Genomic DNA, 16,654 nt, shown 5'->3' on the forward strand with positions numbered 1-16,654 from the left:
TGGTCGTCCAAGGAAACCTTCCCTGAGTTCATGATCCTTCAGCAAGAAAGCGGCGTGTCCTTGATATACCATCTTCTTCATGGTTCGTGACCTTCGGGAGTCTAACTGTGGCCCACACAATGGACATGCATGATAACCTAAGGTAACCAGACCTGTAAGGTGAGCCACGACCTAGTGAATACTTAATTGAATGAGATAAAATATAGATATTACCAGCGAGAACAGAGGTCTTCTCACCTGAGCACTCTCCCAATCCCAGAAAGTCATGCATCGTCCACATGAGAATGGCTCGAATGTTGGCTGACCGCCGACCATCGCGCCTGCTCATATCTTGCACAGTGACCCCCTCCTCCCACAAAATCTTAAGCTCATCGACTAATGGACGAAGATACACGTCCATATTTTTTACTTTGTAGCGGTCTGGGACGAGCAAGCTAAGGATGAGATGTCCTTTCTTCGTAGAAAGCCATGGAGGGATGTTGTAGTTGGCAAGGACTATAGGCCACACACTGTAAGAAGTTGAGCGCAGACCGAATGGGTTCACACCATCCATTGTGAGACCGAGCCGAAGATTCCTTGGCTCTCGTGCAAAGCCTGGGAAGGTAGAGTCAATGTGGCTCCATGCGCGCGAATCCGCTGATATTCGTTGAACTCCATCCATGGACCTATTCTGCACATGCCACGTTGTCAAGCTTGCCATGCCGGACGTACGAAACATGTGGTTTATGCGGGGGATGAGCGGAAAGTGTCTGAGAACTTTTTGAGGGATGGTTTGCCCTTGCAAGTCCTGTCGACACCTGTGAGCACCACACTTTGGACATGTCTCCATAGTCTTGTATTCATCTCGAAACAGTATGCAATTGTTGATACATGCATGGATGTTATTGTAGTCCATGCCAAGCTTCCGTAAAACATGTCGTACATCATCACGAGACTCAGGCATGATATTTGCAGGTGGTAATATATGATATTTCAATAACCTGAAAAAAATCATAAAACACCTTAAAAAATCACAAATGTTTGTAATAATAGTGTCAAAAAGAAAAATCAATGAAGCCTATGTGCAAGGTACCTGAATAACTCGGTCACACTCGTATCACTCCACCCGTATTTTGCTTGCACACTTAAGAGTGCAAGCAATGTCTTCAACCAAGATACTTAGCACCCATCATATAATTGTATGGATGCTTCCTCTCTAAATGGATCAGATGTCTCGACATCCATGGGAATCAATGCATCGATCATTGTCTCCATCTCAGGCTCCAAGATTGTAGGTAGGTCAAGAAGGTTGTCTGTCTCCTCTGGCATTGACGGTATAGATTGGCCTTGTGAGTGGTGGATTGGCTCCTGCACTCCATCCATTGCACGCCCACGAACTCTTTTAATTGGCCGCAAAGGGTGCACTCCCCCTTGGGACGAGACATCACCCCCCTGGATAGAAAATTTGCCAACAAGACCTAATCTTATAGTGTATGGTTTTCAATTAGCTTGCGAGTATAATGCATGATTAATATTAACTTCAAATTACCGTTTGCTGAAAATCCACAATCGCCTGATCAATGATCTCAAATTAAAACTCGCCAAATCGTCGTACGTGTTCTATAGACAATCGACGTTTTCGTCTAATTGCCAACTTGCATTGAGAGCAAGGACATGGGACATGCTGATTAAGATACGCCTCACGATCTTGAACAATACGACCTTCTTCGTTTTCCATCTTATCTACAATACATCAAACGAGGCTCAAATGGATAGCTTTATGGAGATGTATGTCAAGTTGCAAGTTTACCATAAGCTCTTGCTTGAGAGGTTTTAGCCTCTGCAAGAGCTTGAGAAGCAAATTTTGTAAAACACGCTCGGTTGATATTGATGCATCCATCGTGTTGAAATCTAAACTTCAAGATATAAGAAATGCTTTACTGATTAATGTAAAGAATGCATTGTACATAGTAGTTGAGAGATTTATTGATGTTATATCTCGGCCATATACCATGCTCAAGGATTTGTTTGTCCCGATAGATAATTATTCATTATTGTAAAAAAAAAAAGCATTGGTTCATAAGGTTCATGAGTCGAAGACTAAATGTTTGGACTTGACTAAAAGATTGGATAATGGCTTAGATGCTAAAAGGAAAAGTGATGAATATGTTACTTCATCATTGCAACAAAAAGATTGGTGACAAGGATGCTATGATTAATGAAGTTCTTCACGAGGTGAATATAGAGTTGAAGGGGATGGAACACGATTCTTATTTGGGATTTAATGGTGATAAGTCAATTATTGAGGTGTCTTCTTGTACAACCATTATACCTTATATACCTAGCTACGGTCTCTAGGTTATGTACTTTGAGTATCTTAGAGGGGCTCTACTAGGATTACTTATACAACTGCACTAGAGGGTTTTGAGTATAAGTAATCCATTTATGAGCATCATTAAGGATCTCTTAGTCTAATAATAAATCAATCTCAACAAAAAGCATCTTAGAAATGTGGTTTTTTTGTCCTAGGTCCATGTATTAAAATTATTGCCATCTGTGAAATTTATCAACTATAGTAATAAAATTTGTTTCAATCAATTCTACTCATAGTCATAACATTTGAAGAAAATATCCTATGCTCAATTTAAGGGATTCTTTTTCTATAACAATACTTTTGGGTTCATTTTAATGAAGTACCGTAATGACCATTAGCTAGGGTATCATTTTCTTTTAGTCCTTCCGTTGACTAGTTGGCATGATTTCTAATTTGTTATGCCTATAAAGTTAATACAAAAACAATGAATTATGCATATCACAATTAGATCCCCTACTTGGACATTATGAAGGATATGACAAATTTTAAGCCATCTTATAGAGTCACCAATGTACGTGGCCCATGGCAAAGCACATTGCATACCATTATCGATAAGCCTATTATCGTGCATCTTAAATCTCCTAATTAGACTTTATAAAGTGTATGACTAATTTTTAGCCCTCTTAAGGAGTTGATGTAATGGTACCTATAAAAAAAAGCAAAGTGGATACCATTACTATAATCATGGATATGCTATCATTCCAATATATGTTATCTTTCTCTTTCTCTCCCTCTCTCTCCCTCTCCCTCTTTTTCTCTCGCATTTCCTCTCCCTCTCACAATACATCTTAACACTCTCCAAAAGCAAAAGGGAGAGGGAGAGAGAGGATGCACTCTCCCTCCCCCTCTCTTTCTCTTTCTCTCCCTCTCTCATTTCCTCCCCCTCCCTCTCCCTCTCCCTCTCTTTCTCTTTCTCTCCCTCTCTCTCCCTCTCCCTCTCTTTCTCTCTTTCTCTCTCATTTCCTCTCCTAAACAAGTAAAAAAGAAAGTGATTTAAACATTAAATAAGCAAAAGGGAGAGGGAGAGAGAGAATGCACTCTCCCTCCCTCTCCCTCTCCCTCTCCCTCTCTTTCTCTTTCTCTCCCTCTCTCATTTCCTCCCCCTCCCTCTCCCTCTCTTTCTCTTTCTCTCACTCTCCCTCTCTTTCTCTCTTTCTCTCTCATTTCCTCTCCTAAACAAGCAAAAAAGAAAGTGATTTAAACCTTAAACAAGCAAAAGGGAGAGGGAGAGAGAGAATGCACTCTCCCTCTCCCTCTCCCTCTCCCTCTCCCTCTCCCTCTCTTTCTCTTTCTCTCCCTCTCTCTCCCTCTCCCTCTCTTTCTCTCTCATTTCCTCTCCTAAACAAGCAAAAGAGAAAGTGATTTAAACCTTAAACAAGCAAAAGAAAGAGAGAGGGAGACTCACCGATGAGATATGGCAATTGTGGGACGGCTCCTCTTTGCGATGAAGGCTCCTCCTCTCCTTCGCGAACAACGGCGGCGGCGGCGGCGGCGCCAAGTCTTCTTCCTCTTCTTCTCTCACGACGGTCGCTCTCTCCCTCGCTCTCGCTCTCAAAACAGAAAACGTGAAAACGCGAAATAAAGCTACGCTCGGTTTCGGCCCGCTTTTTTCCCCGTGGAGCGTTGCTATTTGCATTGCAAAAGCGACGCAAATAGCGACGCTAATAGCGATGCAAATAGCGACGTCGCTACCCGCTGTCGCTAATCGCCGTCCCTATCAGCTCAAATCCTTGTAGTGTGATCATGAGTTGTTCTACTCCACATATTGTCATGCTTAGGTGGATTGGGTACATTAAATCCATGGATCCTAAGTTCAGGTACATAGTAGATAAAGACAACCTAGTAGCTAATATGCTTTCACGAGCAAGGTATAATGATATGGATTTTTCTTGCATTAATGATGCTGGGGCTGATCTTTTAGCCATGCATATTGATCATATTTGCCATGTGTCTACTTTAGAAAGCTTTGATGAGACTTTGTATACATGAGAGTATTTGTAGATTGGTCGTTATTTGAATACTATATCTAGAAAGGATGGATGGACTGATGTAGACTTCAAGAAGATTAAAAGAAAAGATTATGGTTTCTTCTTGCCAAGTGGGCTACTTTGGAAGCATCCATGAAAGCGAGAAGGACAGCCATTGAAAGTTGTTTGTGATAGATCTTCAAAGGTGCAAATCATGAAAGAATTCCATGAAAGTCTTTGGGCTGGGCGACCTATGAGAAGATCAAAGAGCGCTATTGGTGGAGAGGCATGTATAGAGATATATCACATTTTGTTGAAACATGCCCTGATTGTCAGTTGTTATCTTTAGTGAGGCATAGAGATGAGCTTCATCCTACCTACCTGCTATGTATTCATTACAAGTGGGTTCTTGATTTGATTACTATGCCTGTTGGTTTATGGCAGATGCGCTACATTGTTTTGGCGCGAGAAGATCTCACAAATCAAGTGGAAGGAAGAGCACTACGAACAAAGTCTACTTCAGTGGTTTGTAAGTTTCTATTGGAGGATGTTACTTGCAGGTATGGATCTATTGGGAAAGTTACTACAGATATAGGTGAGTTGGATGCTAATGAGGCTAGAGAGTTTTTCTCCCGCCTTGGTATTACACTTGCTTTGACCTCAGCGTATAACCCAGAAGGCAACTGAAAGAGCGAATGAGGCCATTTGCCGATTGTGAAAGCTTTGGCGAAAGCATGTGGTGGATGGGTTTGGGAGTGGCCTAGGTTGTTACCTTATGCCTTATGGGTCGATTGCACTACTCACAGTGTGACTACAGGATATATGCAAGCTGAGTTGATGTATGGGCAGAAGCTAGTCATGCCTACAGAGACTTGTACACTTGGAGTGCTTTACCATGGCACCAAGACGAGATGTTTAGAGAAGATCTTTTGGCTCTTTGTATTTGTCAGTTGGAGAGAAGACCTGAAGATATTGAGAAAGCAATTCAAAAGCCCAAAGAGGCTAGAATTCACAACAAAGACCACTTTGATAGTAGACACAAATTGAGGCCTAAAGAGATTAAGGAGGGAGATTGGGTGTTGGTCTATGATAGCAATCTAGACAACCAGTATAGTGCTATCCACAAGGTTTCCAAACGATGGTTTGGACCCTACTTAGTGCAGCATGTCCATGAAAATGCTACATACTCCTTAGCAGAGCTTGATGGTACAACCTTACGGATTCCAATTGCAAGGAAGAGAATCAAACTATTCAAAATAAGAGATACTACAGCCTATGCAGTCGAGGAGTTGCATGATGCGATTTACGATGGAATTGAGCTAGGAGAGGATGACAATGAAGATGTGGACATTGAATATGCTTTTGTAGAAGATGAAGAGATTGCATAAACCGTCGAGCTCGACGGTGATGAGGATGGTAGCTGTGGCCCATCTGGAGGATGTGCAAGTTTGGAGGGGGTGGATGTCGTGACGCTACGCGTCTACCACTTCAAATTTGAGGGCGGAGATTTCTGCCAAGATTTTGGACTCTTTAGTCAATGTCATTATGAGTTTATTTCCCATTGTGTGTTTACATTTGCATGACGCACGAGCACATGTAGTTAGGCTAGGCACATTCTCCTCAGTGCATTCATAATTTTTTTGTGAACATTGTTTGATTGGTTGCATATCATGGATTTGACAATGCATTTCATCTCAAATTATGAGTGGATGAGCACAAAGTTTAATTCCAAGGCATATTTTTGTTAGGACTATTTGTCACTTCAAAAGATATCATTAAGGATACTGGATTGCACGATACTACTATAGTTGCATATGATCTTATAAAAGCTAAAGAAAGAGAAACAACTTCTAAGGATGATACCAATATCTTGAAACAACATTGAAGGTTTGGAGGGTTCCCATGTTTCTACATTCTTACACTTTGATTTCAGGAACCACGAAGTTATTTTGATTTACAACAACCCAGTGCTTCTGAAATAAGCATTCCAGCTACTAGTAGATGAACATTCTTACCATCTAAGGGGTGTCGACTTCTCAACTCTAACCCACAACAACTCCTGGAGATCATATGCACATCAAAATAGAGTCTTTGTCCTTGAGCCCTAGTCTTCTGCAGTTGCTTCCGATGCTAGGGGCTTTTTAAATATTTATCCCTAAAAACCCTTTTCAAGTTCCAAGCTGACGGTTATGAGGAAAATGAATTTTTAGTTGAATATGAAAGAGGGTTTCATACAACAACATTTTTGGGTTATTTGCAGCTTTGACAGGTCGTGCAGGCTTAAAGAGAGATTTAATGATGGTTAGGCACATCAATGGGCATGCTCATCCTTTTGGTCTTGACAAGAGCCATAGCTTAGAAGGGCGCACCTTGTTAAGAAAAGATTGACATCTAAAGCTAAAAGCTGCAGGGAAGAGGTTGATGACGAGGTAGGATATTATGACGATTAACGTCATTGATTACATAAAGGTTGACAAGCTGCGGCAATATGAATGGCGCCATTCTAAAGCTGTCTGAAGCTTGCTTTTCCGAAGCTATTTTTTCGTAACGTGCGCTGACTATAAAGGGACGAGGAGGCGAACGAAGGACAGCAACGGGGAGAAGAAGACCGACATCGAAGAAGACGACGTTGAAGGTGATGAAGTTGCCGCTGCGGGAGTCGAATTCCGTGCAGTACTGGGACCTGCAGTATCAAAAACGGACATGAAGACGAACGAAGAGAAGTAGCCGAGGAGCTCTGCGACATAGAAGGAGGCCGGGAAGAACTGGAGGCTATCTCTGTGCGAATTAGGGACCCATGCTCAGTCGATATCCATCGCGAGCGTCAATCTAATCGACTTCATACACCCAGCATTAAAGATAGTCATTGCCATCGACAATAAGGCGACGAGCGCGAGGAGGATGCCGTCCATCCTGTGCATCATCGTAGTGAGCTGCTGCTGATGGAGATGATATTGATGGTGCGCAACGATGGTTGTGGTCGTCGACGGAGGTGAAGTTGCTCCGTCGGTCGTAGTGATCGGGAGTGACGTACATGCTGGGCCATGACAACGTCCACGCGGCCCCGGGCTCCTCCGTCTTCAACCGACTCGTCATGGACGTGCTCTACAACTTCCTCCACACAGAGCTTGCCGTGACGCACCCCTTGCGCTCTCTGTCCCACACAAGCGGCTCCTCGAGGTCTGAGCTCATGTCATACCGTTCACCTGCTGCTACTACAAGGAAGGTATTCGAAGGCGTCGTCGCATCTAATAAGAAGACATGGTTATCAGGCCTCCGACGATTCCTGCCGCTATCACCACATAGCTGGATTCTTATTGTCAAGCCACCATTGCAAAAATGCCTTTGGCAATCGCTGCATAGGCAGTTCCATGTCAAGAGCTACGTACCGAGAAAGGTCCAGATATGGAAGAAGTAGATGTACAATCTTGTCCTTTGAAGCTTTTCCTAGGAGGCGGCACAAGGAACTTTAGACACTAAACTAGATGGTAAATAGCCTTATATCTAGTAAATGCACAATTTTTTCTAGGTAGTAACTAGGGTTTTTTAAATTAGAACTAGGTTTTTAATTTTACTAGACAAATGTGAAGCTATAACTAGTAAAATAAGAGTCTATATGGTAAATCAAGGCGAATTTCTATATATCACCTAATATAGCCATGTTTATTAGATAAAGTTATGAAGCTATGGATCATAGGATAATGTACATGCATAGTAAATCAAGACAAATTTGTATATAAGATCTAACACAGTCATGCTTATATAGTCATGCTAAGTCAATGTACACATCATAATTGATAGGCCTAACCATAAGCCATGTAGTCAATCTCAAATAAGACAATGATGATACACACTTGTAATGGATATGTTTGTATGCATCCAAAATGTACATGTGCTGTAAGATACATTTGTGCATTTTGATAACTTTTAATTAGCACAAATAGTTTACACATCCACAAATAAAATATCATTTTTAACAATATAAATATTTCCTTATCACATTAAAACAAAGAAGAATCTCATTCAATTCAACTCAATGCCATGGCTCTAAATCTTGAAATTCCCCTCAAATTTCCCCTCAAGTGTGGGATATACCTAGCATCCATACCAGCACAAATAGTTATCAAAAGTTATTTGAGCCCCTTACAAACTAGAAGCATATCCATCCATTAGCAAAATAGAAACAGTTCAAATTGTAATAGCCTTTTCCTTAAATGAAAGACATAGAACCTCTTGAGTATGTGGAAACTTGAAGAGGGGAGCTCTCAATAGACAGTCATGGCACATGGTCTATTAACAAGGGTAGCTGTATTAAGTTAATTAAAAAATCAACATTTCCTACCAACATATGACATATACTCCCACTTTCATGCATTTAGCATATTCAGGGGGTGAACAAGGAGTAAGAGATGATGGAACACATAGCACAAACATAAAGCAATAGAAGCAAGACAATGGGATGGAGATGGATTATGCTAACATTGTCATTGCTAGCATGAACATGGAAGAGCTAGAGAAGAAGATGTGGGGTGACAAAAAATATTTCAATGAGAATTAAAAGAGTCACAATAGAATTTGGGGAGCAAGTGTTATGTGCATGAGTGGTATCCTTGTTGCCATGCATTCGGCAAAGCAATGTTAAGTATTCTCTATGCAACATGTACATGTATTTAAGGGAAGGTTCCCCTTGAGGACGAGTTTGCTAGATTGTTTTGGCTCACCTATGGATCAAAGTGGTGCTCACATTATTTTACTTGCCATTAGATTTCTTTTGGGTCTTGCTTTCATCTAAAGCAAAAAGAGATTGGGTTTTGGGTTCACTTGTTTGGCTTAAAGTGAGCCTTGTTTACATGCTTGCATGGCACGTTGATTTTATTCCTGAGGAGGTCTTGCAAATTAAATGCCTAATATGGGCTAGTTTTCATGGACTTCCTACTTTGCTAGATGGAGAAGTTAATGTGCTAATAGAAGTGCTAGGTAGAATGCTCCATGATCTTACAATAATATCAACTAGTGGAGCAAGTGGCCTCTTGTACTTTGGGATAAGAGGAAGATGATCCTTGGGATGCTCTAGCTTTTTTATCCTAATGGGATTGAGTTGTTGGTCGATATCAAATTCTCCCTCTTGTTGGATACATGTATGCTTCAAATGCAAACAAGATGGGTGCTTTGCAAAGAAATGCCTAAAAATGAATTGAGCTAAGAAGAAGCCAATGAGAAAATAGTGGAGATAAGGAAGAACTTCAAAAGAAGCAAAAATGAAAAAACATAGGTTGAGAAGGGTAAATTCAAGGAAACAAACATTGATTAAGCAAAAGAAGCAACAAGAATTCATCACTATGATAGATGATGGAGGAGGAATCATGGAGTTTTTGTAGGGATGTTTCAATCTCTTTAGAATGTGTCTGTAAATGGTCTATGCTTAGGTCCATTTGAGGTAAAGAGGTCGATACGAAAGGGTGTCCCATTGCCCCATTACTCTTTGCCACCATAATCACCAACCCTTTGCTTAGGAATTTGGATTTGAAGGTGCAACATGGAGTAAGTAAGGGGTTTCCTATACCATTAAGAAAATACTTGGTCTCCAACACAATAACTGACCAATATTGTGCAAGTAGAGAAGCAACTAGTAGATGTATTTGATGAAAGTGTATGCAAGTTTTCTAGAGCTATCTAGGGTTGTGACTAATGTGAGCAAAAGCAAGCTTATTTACTTAGGATTGAATGAGTTAGCAAAGTTGCTAAGTGAGCCAGGCTTCCAAGTAGTAGAATTGGAGTTGTAGTTACTTGATTCTAAAGAATTTGGGTGATTTCAAGATTTCTAGCAGCAGACCTTAACTATTGAGCATATGATGGATGAATTTATTTGATTATCTTGTACATTATGTATGATGTGAGTCAAGTAACATGCAATAGTGACAAAAAGTCCATGCATAGGAAAGGCCTAATTTTGGCATCATGAATCTGGTGAGATTAATGAAGGTTGAAGATCCATAGCCTAGATTATTATATAATACACTAGAAGTGAAGTAGGACTCTTGTTTCCTGCATTGTAACTAGGGTAATGGCCAACAATAAGAGAGGGATGGTCAATGCCAGTTTGAGTTGATCCAGACCACCTATAGGTGGATACACTTGAATTTGTGTGTTATCTTAAAGATAACAAATTAAAAACTTTAATGACGCCCTTTATGTAGTGATTATGCTTGCAAATCTAAAGCCTAACATGCAATTATCTATATCTTTTTCTATCAAAATAGTTTGAAGAAATTCTAGTAAATGACTAAAGCATGTGTACAATTCTAGATCACTAGGAGGAGACTTAGTCCCATTACATAAATTCATGTAATGCATTGTTCACCACATAGTCCTCTCAACATAGTCCCCTGGCATAGTCCTCTAAGCTTTGTTCATGTAGGCTATCTAGTACACTCCTCAGCCTATCCTCTTGAGAATCTTGGTACAAGTAGGTTGTGTGGTAATACTCTTGAGTGGCTTGGTACAAGTAAGTTGTTTTGGGTTTCAATAGGCATCCATCTTAAGTAGCAACTATGCCCTAGAATATCATGTCAAGAAGTATATTAGACTGAACTAGGGAGTGTATTGTGGTGGTGGTCATGTACCTAAATACCAACTAATTTTTTGAAGTCATTCCAATGCATATATTCTATCTTACCAATTTGAGCAACACTCTAATTGGCAATATTCCAAAGCGGCTAGGTGTTTTGCACAAACTCTAGGGTCTAAACATAGCTTTCAATAGGCTTGAAGGTGAAAAAACAAACTACTGAAATGTATTGAAACAAGAGAAATACTTAATGACATTGATCAACCTAGCTATAACATATTGGATGCTTGTCTAGGTGTCATAAGAGTTCAAAGCAAGTAGCTTGCCTAGTGTTTTCAGAGTAGGTAACTTGAAATTGATTTGGGCTTGAAAATTCTTTCAGACATAAATAAATCTGAACAAAATGATGCCCATAATCTTGGTCATGCAAGGAAATAATCATGATCATACATGATAGCTTCCTTGCATAAGATGACCATTATCAAGCCCTCTGGTTCTGTGATGTTACCCTCATTATCCATGTTATGCATGAGAGCCTTCCCTACATAAGACAATCATGATCAAGCTAGGTGGTACATACAATGTCCTGATTGTTGAGATCCATCTTATCACAAGAATGAGAGTCCTTATTTGTGATTCACCAAGCCTCACTTGTGAATCTACTAAAACTTAGTTTGGTAGGTATGAAATCTTGAGATGTGGCATTCTCATGGGTTGCTACACCAATGGGTTTCTGAATCATGTTTTTCCCCATAGTGAATGGTTGCTACACCATGTAATGAATGGATGCAACTGGAGGGTGTTTTCTTACTATGAATGGATACGTTAAAGTATTATTACTAGCAAGAATAGAATGATTATTTAATAGTCAAAAGAAACCTATCATTAAATCTTATGCATGATGAAATGTTGGGTTAAATACTTCGCTTCTCCTAAGGAAGTTATGCTCAATGGAATGTTAGATTAAATGATTAGCCTTTTTTAACAAGAAAAGTTGATAGATTGAGTTGTAGTAATCTATTAATTTGAACAAAAAAGGGAGAACCAAGCTTGACAAAGTTGAATAACCTTGACATTACCTTAATGATTCATATTCAACATGGCCTTGTCCTTGGAAAAGATTGGTTAATAGAATAGTATGTCTTTAGCTTAGATCAAACTAGCATGGCATTACCCTTGTTATGAAACATTGAAAATAAATATAGTTAAATAAAGTTTAGTTTAAAAGGAACCTAGGATCCTATACATTTTGAGAAATTTCTTCTAAGATCCTTAACTAAGAAGATTTTTCTTGCAGCTTTTGCAGAAGTTGTTATAGAAAACATTTATAAATTTAGTAGGAGGTTAGGGCTAGAGGACCTAAGAAGATTTAGCAGGAAGTTAGGGCAAGTGTAAGCTAAATTTTCACTAGCTATGAGGGGATCTCATTATCCTTAATTGGAACATTAAGAAAGGGGATTAGAACACTCGATGAAAAAGACAATACTTTAGGTGATTGTCAAGCCATGAATAGGCATGTGAAGAGGCAACATATGAGGCACCTCTATGAAGAAGAGGGGGCATGATAAGAATTAACATTGTGTAAGAGGAGTGACCATTACCGAGCAAACATGGTGTTGAAAAATCAAGGTTAAGGAGAGGATTGCTGCTCTACTGGCTTCATAAGATTGGCATGAAGTTATTAAATATATAGGGACGGTGTGTGCTTAAGAGGGTAATCGGGCGGGGGGCCATTGACAAACAGGGAGGGTAATAGGATTTCATTCAAAATAAAATTCTTTGAAGGTCTTCTACGAGTTTAGTGGAGCAAGTGAAAGTGTTTCAGGCCGAGAAATTGCAGGCCCTCCCCTACCCCCTAATCGGTTGTGCTGATTGCCAAAATTTAGGTTTGAATGGGATCACCTGAATTCAGCGAAAGGCCTTAGTGTCATCCTTGCCCTCGAGCATTGTAAACCATGAGGTGCAGGTTCTCTCGTAGCACGATGACATGAATGAAGGCCCTAGGCTTGCACGCGAGTCGGCCTATTAGGAGCTCTTTCTCATATTCGTCCATGGTGGGCAGCCATCGCTGTTGCACGGCCTCGCTCGTGAAGAAAGGTAGGCTGAGGATTCATCTAGCTCGCCGCTAGTGGGGGCCAAAATCTGCGAATGCGAGGTCTCTGAGGATCCGTCTAGATCGCTGCCAGTGGGGGCCAAAATCTGCGAATGCGAGGTCCTAGCCAGTCGAGCTCCGTGAAGATGCAGTACTTAGAAGTCCCCGTACTTAGATGTTTAGGTAAGTTTCAAGACTCCCATGTAAGTTTATGTAGGCCTATTGTGTTGCTAATTTTAATTGTAAAAATGGATGATTTTGATTGTGTTTAAGAAGATGCATCATCTGAAGAGATGTCTTTCTTGAAACACAGTACATAAGAATTGATAGAAGAAGATGCTTATACCTTTCTTTAAACTCAGATTCTGGGTATAAATTCCACCTACTACGGACAAAAGTGAGGGATACAGGAGACAATATAGGAATTAGTTGATTAGATTACAACTCAATAAGGACCAATTGAAGTATTGGGAATGCATAAATCTGTGCTTGAAGATGTCTTCAATTAGCTAATTGTAAGCTATAATCTGACTTGACTGTTGATGCCACATCAAATAAGAGCTAATCATAACATGTATATTAGCACAAGATGGAAATCCAGCTTGGTACAAGATGGCAGCCAGTTAAGAGTAAACTACAAAAAACTCCAAACTCCAATTTTTATCAATTTTGAGACTTGGTGGAACAATGGCATACACGAATTATGAGACTTGGAATGGCTATAAGCCAATGCTGTCCCATGTAAGAGTTTATGATTTCACGGTATATGGTTTAATGCAATAGCAACTTTGACTTGGAGAGCAGGGTATAGAACTTGAACTTCTCTCATGGATGGGAAAAATAATCAGTAAGAGCATATGCATGTTGGATATACAGCTACTAAAATCCAAGCATCTCTTTGCATCATTTGATGTGCAAGATTAGTTGAACTATGTTGATATAGAATAGATTTCAGATAGAACAACTTTTCTAATTGTCAATTCTAAAAGTTCTTTCCCTTCACTTTAGAAGCAGGTTAGATTTTAGGTGGAGTATTTGACGAGAAAATGAAAGCAAATTGATTAGAATAATCTATGCCTTCCTTCAAACCATTGACTAAGTACTTTTTTCGTTTTAAATCACTGTATGGCACAGTAAGCTATGGCATGTCATTGAAGTACTTGTCAAAAGATTATTGGTCTTCATCATATGGGATAAACACAACCTCAAATTCCTTGTTCTTTTCCTTCAACTGATTATAAATGGATGCCAACACTGGTGTGAATCTTTGACATGGTGGGCACCAATGTGCCGAAAAGTACAATGCAATAATTTTGCCTTCTAGATCTGCAACTTTGACTTGTTCTTCATTCTTTCCAATCACATAATCCTGTTCATCATGGACTAAAAGGATTTGCTGATTCTGATTCTCCAATATTTCCTTTGCAGCTTTATGTAGAGCATCGATTTGCTCATCATTTTTAGCTTTATGTAGAGCATCGATCTACTCATCATTGAAAGAGAATGCCTTTGCTCCCCATTTCTCCAAAAAATGCATAATCAAATATGAAATGCCAAAGGATCATGACACAAAGGAAGTAACCACAAATGCTCAGGTGAGAGTTTTAAGAATTCTTCTTGTCCTTTTCTTCAACATGGTTTTTTTAAATACTGGATCAAATTTGAAGAGATGCAAAATTGATTTGATTCTTACGAGGACAAGTTTTGTAGTCAAATATCTACAGGCATCAAAAGTGGTGGTTTTGCTGGTCTACTTGAAAGAGGTAAAGAAAGAGATCATTGCCTCCATTTATGCAGGCAAATCACAACAACTACTTGAAGGAAGAGAGAAGGCATTCAATGTGTAGCTGCAAATGAAGACAACTTGTAACTAGTTGGGATTGCTAGGTACTTTCCTGCTTAGGGGTGGTCTAATGAATTTTTTTAGTGAGTATGTTTGCTCCAATGATGCATTGAATTGTTGTGTTTGAAAATTTAGAGCATTTCTTTCCTCTCTCAAGACTAGGTGGTAAACTTCATATAGTTTATGAAGTAGTTTGAGAAAATTTTTATGTTGTGTACAGTATGATTTGTTGGCTACATGTTGGTAGGGTCTTTTCCCACTATTTTGGAGCTTGTGGTAGCATATGAGCTTGAGAAAAGCTTGTGGGTTGGGAGTAGCTTCAGAGAGACACTTGACATCAACAAAGCTTGGGCAGTTGTTCCTATGTATCGGGTTTTCCTAGCTCCTTGGCTTCTCTTTCCCAATCCCCCCAAATGGCCTTGGGAGGCCTTGTATTCATGCTATGATGTTAGCTTTCAGCTCCAGTTATGTTGTTGAGCCCTTGGTTGTTCTTTAATGGTTCTGAATAATACAATTAGCCACACTTCATTTTGCTTGAAAAGGTTGAAGTGGTGGGTCAAGAGGCATTAAGTGGTGGGCAAGAAAGTCGAAGACAGCGTGAGGAAGGAATAACAAGCAATGAGCTAATGTATCATGTACAAAAATTTATACACTAGAAAGGAGAGGGGTGGGTCAAGTAAGGATGGGCACGGCAAGCTGGGAGGGGCTGCCTTATGATTTTGTAAAACACTATTGATAGGTTTTTCTATGATTCTGTAATATTATGTGGTGTTAAGGTGTAACCAAGGAAAAGTTTTGTATGTACAAGTGTATAAACAATGAATTTGGTTTCTTTATAATGTTATCAGTTTACTAACTTCAAAATTTGCAGCCATCATATGAAGGATCGTAAGCTGCAACTTTACATGGTGCTGATTTTAACTCTTCAAACAGGTTATGGATGAGGGAGCAGCAACACATCATTTGAAATTATTGATCCCCAAATTTCTCAGGTACCAATTTTCACCAACAAAAATCTTAATTTTGATGCACAATCACTATCAAAACTTTGTCTAGGATATCAAATAACAACACAGTGCATGCATTTCTCCTTTGAAGCACCCCCTATCATAGGCCCTGTCAAAAAGCATGTGGATAGACATGTTTGGGAGTATAGTCATCAGTGCAAATATCACTCGCAGCAATGGGTAAGTTAAGGGCTTTAGGATCATGGTGACACGTGGAAGAAGTAGGAGATGTATTCAATAGAGATCACGCTGAATTCCATGACGCACAAAATCTGTAGAAGCAAAATAAAAAATTATCCCTTTTGTATTGACTTCTTGGAGCTTAATGAATTAATAAGAATCATTGGGCATATTGGATTTGAAGGAGTGGCTTCCTGAGTTTCTTGAGACCATCTAATGATTGGTACTTTAGTTCACCTTGGATATTTAATAGCTAAGACCAATCTAACTTCTTGTGGAATATGGCTTGCTTGTAGGACATTTTTCATCGGTATCATCATTTCTAATAAGAGTATCAATGTTTAGCTAGCATTTGAGCAAATCAAGGAGTATTTCTTGTGAATCTTTGTCTAATCTTTTAGAAGAAGCCTATGCGCACTTGAAACCTTACTACTAAGATGCTTATTCTATTAGCAACTTTTTCCTATGGAGTTAGAGTGGTCATGGTATTAGGTCTTCTAGACACAGGCAACGCCAACAAGGTGCTTGGAGGAGGGGAAGCATATCAAACCCTCGATTGCCACCACAAGGTATGTATCCTTATGAAGGAAATTCATAGAAGGTACAATTGTTGCTACTTTGGTGCTCTTACATTAGATGCACCT

Source organism: Lygodium microphyllum, chromosome 19, assembly GCF_053477565.2.
Source record: "Lygodium microphyllum isolate KBCC chromosome 19, Lygodium_microphyllum_v1.1.10, whole genome shotgun sequence".
In the NCBI taxonomy this organism is placed as follows: Eukaryota; Viridiplantae; Streptophyta; class Polypodiopsida; order Schizaeales; family Lygodiaceae; genus Lygodium; species Lygodium microphyllum.